Source organism: Rhinatrema bivittatum, chromosome 17 (genome assembly GCF_901001135.1).
Source record: "Rhinatrema bivittatum chromosome 17, aRhiBiv1.1, whole genome shotgun sequence".
Classification (NCBI taxonomy): Eukaryota; Metazoa; Chordata; class Amphibia; order Gymnophiona; family Rhinatrematidae; genus Rhinatrema; species Rhinatrema bivittatum.
This window is the reverse complement of record NC_042631.1, coordinates 17,469,337-17,474,818: the sequence shown is the minus strand read 5'-3', so window position 1 is coordinate 17,474,818 and position 5,482 is coordinate 17,469,337. Positions and strand designations below refer to the sequence as shown.

Below are 5,482 nucleotides of genomic sequence, written 5' to 3'. Positions count from 1 at the left end.
CCTCTGTCCTTAACCTCTTCTCTCATCCTCCATCTCTAACCTTCTTACCCTCATCAGTCTTCTCTCTCATCCCTAACACCATCTCTCACCTTCTCTCCATCTTTAACCCCCTTCTCCCACTCCCCCATCTCTCAGCCTCTCTCCATCCCTAATCCCTTCACACTCTCCGTCATCCCCTCTCTATCCATAACCCTCTTTCAGACTTCCCATCACTCATCCTCTGCCAATCTCTAGCCCTTCTTCCAATTCCCATCTCTCACCTTCTCTCCATGCATAATGCCTTCCCACACTCCCCATCACTCTGCTCTCTCCAACTCTCTCACCTTCAATCCATCATTAAACCCTTCAAACTCTCACTATCACTCACCCTCTAACCATCCCTAACCCCTTCTCACACTTCCCATTACTCTGCTTCCATCCCCAACTCCTTCTCTCACCTTCTCTACATCCTTAATCCCTTCTCCTGCTCCCCATCTCTCCATCCCTAACCCCTTCACACTCTCCATCTGTCATTCCCTCTCCATCCATTACTGATTCCCACACTCCCTATCACTCTGCTCTCTCCAACTCTAACCCCATCTCTCACCTTCATCATTACCCTTCCCCTGCTCCCCATCTCTCAGCTTCTCTCCATCCCTAATCCCTTCACACTCCATCTGTCATCCCCTCTCTATCCATAACCCCCTTCTCACAATGCCCATCACTCAACCTCTCTCCATCTCTAACCTTTCTCCTTCTCTCCATCCCTAACTCCTTTTCCCACTCCCCCATCTTTCATCTGCTCTCAATTCTTTCCTATCGCCACTCTTCCCTATCTCTCATCTCTCCATCCCTAACCCCTTCGCACTCTCCATCTGTCATCTCCTCTCCATCCATTATTGCTTCTCACACACCCCATCGCTCACCTTCTGTCCATCCCTAACCCCTTCTCGCAATTCCCAGCTCTCACCTTCTCTCCATCCCTAACCCCTTCTTCTGCCTCCTCATCTTTCACCTGCTCTCAGTTATTTCCCATTGTCACACATTCCTATCTCTCACCTTCTCTCCATCCCTAGCCCCTTCTCACTCTTTTTCTGTCCCCACCCATTTTGCTGTTTTCCCCGTGTCGCCCTTTCCCTTTTCTCCTCTCTCTCATGCCATCTCTCGCTGCATTAGTCCGCCAAGCTCTTCCCTTCTCCACTCTAACCTGTCACCTTTCTCTGCAGCAGCTCTCCTATATGCCTCGCATGTGCTTTCAGTACACTTTGCCCGCCCAGGGCAGTTCTGATGAGGAGGATGTGGAGAGGCAGAGCCCGCCACTTGAGGTGTCTGACGGAGAGATAGACAGCAATGACCCAAACCCTGGGATTTTAAGTGGAGAGCAAGGTGAGGAATAAGCAAATCTGTAGTGTGTGTGGGGGGGGGGGGGGAGGGGGGAGTAGGAGAGGAGAGAAAGTAAGAAGGGAGGAGTGCTCCGTGTGTGAGGGAGCTGGAGCCGGCTGCTGCATGTCAGTGGACGGGGTGGAGCAGATCTAGTCAGAGTCCGGGGCTGGCTGCTGTAAGTAGGTGTGGGTACGTGCAGAGGTTGGAGCTGGTAACCGAATGTGTATCTGAGCTCTGGATCTGGTCTCTATGGGATCCGTTTTCAAATAGCTCATGTAACTGCCAAGCAGCCCATGTACTTCTTACCCGTAGGCCTTGTAGCTCAATTTCAAAGGGGAACTGGACAGATGAGCATAGATTTGAAAACGCAACCTGAAAGCAGATCCCTGGGACCCAGCTACGTGCACTGCGAAAGCCTGGACCGAGGAGGGCGATGTTCAGACAGACCAATTTACCCACATAAAGTGCTATCTAATGGGTAAATGGCCTTCAAAACGCTCCTCCCCGTGTGTATTTAGGGGCTGGAGCTGGTCACTAGAGGGTCACTGGGGCTGGAGCTGGTCACTAGAGAGTCACTGGGGCTGGAGAAGGTCATTAGAGGGTCACTGGGGCTGGAGCTGGCTCCCTTCTCTCAGTTCTCAGGTCTCTGACATTTTTCTTACTATTCTCTGCCACTGTTTGACCATTTAAGTTAGTGTAAGACCCTTCCCATTTTCCTGGTACACCTCTTAGTCTCAGCTCAGTTCTGTAAACCCTGATGTAGATCCTCCCATGGGGGGACGGATTACCTTCAAGACCCAAGGTGTTTCGCTGGTTAAGAACCAAGGGGACACTTGACCACAAGGGGTCGGTGCTCTGAAATAAAAGTCTTTACCTAACAGTTCAAGTTAGAAAAAGTTGCAATTGCACAGTCTTTCAGCATTGAAAATCCTCCAACAACAGTTATGGATATTTCTCAAGGGGGGTTCCACTCTCCTGGGATCCTCCTGGGATTTAAGGGCTCCCTGACGCCCAAGGATCCTTTTGGGTACCTGACTCCCCAGATGCTTGGATCTTCCTGCAGACCCACCTTCTTCTCCCTGGAGTCCATGGATGGGGGAGCTCTCTCCTTTTCCCACTGATGGATACTTCTGGGCAGGCACCTGAACTCACTTTCTCCTGCAAAGATCCTTTCTTTCAGGGTCCTCTTCCCCCTTAGAAAGACAGACCCAGGTGAAAGGTTTACTCCATCAAGTGGGGTCAGCCTGAGTCCCACCGCTGGGTCCCTCAGGATCAGATACTTACAGTACAGTGTCAGAAGCGCCAGCCAGGGACGTTTCTGTGAAGCCTTTCTATACCTTCTGAGGACTCTGGGAACAGGAAGCAGGCTTAACCCCCTTCCCCAAACTCCTGTAGAGAGACTTTTCTCTCCCTCCTGTCTCTCAGCTCCAAATCCTCTAACCAGCATGTTCTCAGGCTTCTCTGACCAATATGTAGTATTTATTATTTATTACCTGCCCTTCCTAAGTTCAGGGTGGGCTCCGTTACATACATAGATAAGAAGAACAAGATCATATAACACATTACATATTCCTGAATAAGGGAACATAAGCCCATCGTATGACAACAGATTTAATTTTAAGAAAACAGACGAGCTAGTAGGGGGCCTAGGATAGGATATCAAGGATTCGCTGAGGTAAAGGGAGGTCAGGGGCTATCCATGATCACTTGGGTTTGGGAATGCTTTTCTGAAGAGGAAAGTTTTTAGGGCTTTTTTAAAGAATATTCTTTCCCGGGGGCATCTTACTTCCTTTGGTCAATTAGCTGTTCGGTAGGAGAGGACCTGCGGAGAAGAACGCCCGCTCTCTGGTTTCCTCAGGGCGGGTGAGCTTGGAGACGGGACGTCTAATAGCATTAGGTTTGCCGACCCGAGGGACCGTGAGGGAGTGTGGATTTTTAATTAATCGAGGAAATCCAGGGGGAGCGTTAAGTTGGAAATAGTTGAGCGCAGGATCGTGGCGAGCTTGTATTGTATCCAGTATGCGACTGGGAGCCAGCGCAATGTTTCAAGGACAGGAGTGGCTACATCGCTGCAATTATTTCTAGGGGGGGTGGGGGGGGCAGGGAGCCTTAGAGCAAATGGTTCAGTCCACGCACTACTCTGACAACCTGGATACGGTGGGGAGGAGCACAGAGCTAAGTGCGGCAACCGTAGCCCCTCTTCTCATTGCTCTTGTTTGTCACCAGTTGGCCTACCGGGTCTCTCTCTCTGTCTCTGTGTCCTTTCCCTAGGAAGCAAGAAGAAAATCCGCCTGTACCAGTTCCTCCTAGATCTCCTGCGGAGCGGGGACATGAAGGACAGCATCTGGTGGGTGGACAAGGACAAGGGAACCTTCCAGTTCTCTCCAAGCACAAGGAGATCCTAGCAAACCGCTGGGGCATCCAGAAGGGAAACCGCAAGAAGATGACCTACCAGAAGATGGCGCGGGGCCCTGCGAAACTACGGCAAGACGGGAGAAGTCAAGAAAATAAAAAAGAAGCTAACCTACCAGTTCAGCGGGGAAGTTTTTGCAAAAGGCCTACGTAGAAAGGAAGCATTTTATCCACCGAGAGCCCTCTCTCGTGACCTAACCCTGAAGAAGTCAGCAGCTTGCAGGCAGGCGTCGGAGACTGGTCGCTCGCTCTCTCTCCCTCTGCTTTCTTTGGGTGCTGAGGACACGTTTATTATGGTCCTTGTGTTTCTGGTACGACGGACCCCCACTTTTCCTCTCCCCCCCCCCTAAACCACGCAGAGCTGGGAAAAGGGGGGACCCTTATGCAGCACATGTACATATGAAAAGATTTTTATTCTGAGCAGGTGTGGTTCGCTCTGCCAGGGGCTGGAGCCTGACGCGCAAACATGCGGCGCATTAAGCGAGGGGGGTCCTGGCAGGATGGAAGGGGAGGTGAAGGCAGCTGCAGCCGCTGGGGGGTGAATACTATTAGCAGGGTGGGGGGGGGAGGGGGGAGGGAGGGGTGTCCCAACAAGGCTGTTTTTACCCGCAGGGAAAGCAGGCGGAATCAGAGGCAGGGTTAGGTCGGGGGAGGCAACAACCTGCGTAGTTTGGGCATTTTTCAAACGGCGCACGTTGTTTTTTCAGGGGGGGAAAGCCTCCGCGGATCTCTCTGCAGGTGCTTTTTTTTTTTTTTTCCTTCCAACAGTTTTTCCGAGGGGGGGGGGGGCTTTGCAACAATCCGCACCTCTCCGAAAACTGACCCCCGCAACGCGAGGGAGTAGGTCTTTGCTTCTGGCTGGTCAGAGCCGGGATTAGCATTAATGCCAGATTTGCCCTGGGTCTGACTGCAGAGCCCTCAGCCAGAAGTGTTAAGCACCGAAGCCTCTTTTGCCGCACTAAATAACCTTTTCTATTTCCTATCCATAGCAATAGCTGTGATTGCATTATTGTGGGGATGGGGGGGGGGGAGGACCTGCTTGTGTCCTGCTCAGAGGTTGTGTCCTCTCTGCTCTCACGGCAGAGCTCCGGGGTCCATGCTAGACCGGGAGTGGGCTGGGATCCCTTTTAGTGGACCAACGACGGACTTATCCGAAGCTGATGTTCTGCTTGAGCTTCTGAGACCATGCAGGTCCTCTGTGCTTTCAGAAAAGTTACTTTATCAAATCTGTTCTCTGTTTGTACACCCCCGGGGCAGAGAGAGGAGAGGAGAGGAAAGAGGGCAGGCAGGACTTCTGATTGTGTCGTTTCTCTGACTTTCCTGTCTGTTCTCAGTGTGCACGCACACACACAGGGGTGAAGGGAAGGGGGCAGGCTAGCAAACCTATCAACTAGAGAAAAAGATTTATAAAATAACATGACCGGTTTTTATAACTATAGAAGAGAAAGTTAGGAAGCTTGCCTAAACCCCATCTCTTTCATGACCGATAGTGTGGTGATCTTTGTCTCACACTGTGCCACATATTTTTGCACAGAAAAGAAAAAAATGTTAGCTATTGATGAAAATGTAATGATTTATGTAAATGTATTTTATTAAAATAAATTCATGTTTAAGAGTTGTCTTGCATTCCTAAATGCTGGTGGCACTGCATAGTTTATGAGGGCCATCTTACTTTGTATGGGCTGCACCCACTGTCCACTCTCCTGCC

At 50.8% G+C, this 5,482-nt stretch overlaps 1 pseudogene; it reads left to right on the top strand.

Annotated features, from left to right (window-relative positions):
* Positions 1 to 673: 673 nt before the first annotated feature.
* On the top strand, positions 674 to 4,108 carry LOC115079446 (annotated as a pseudogene).
* The last annotated feature ends 1,374 nt before the right edge of the window (positions 4,109 to 5,482 follow it).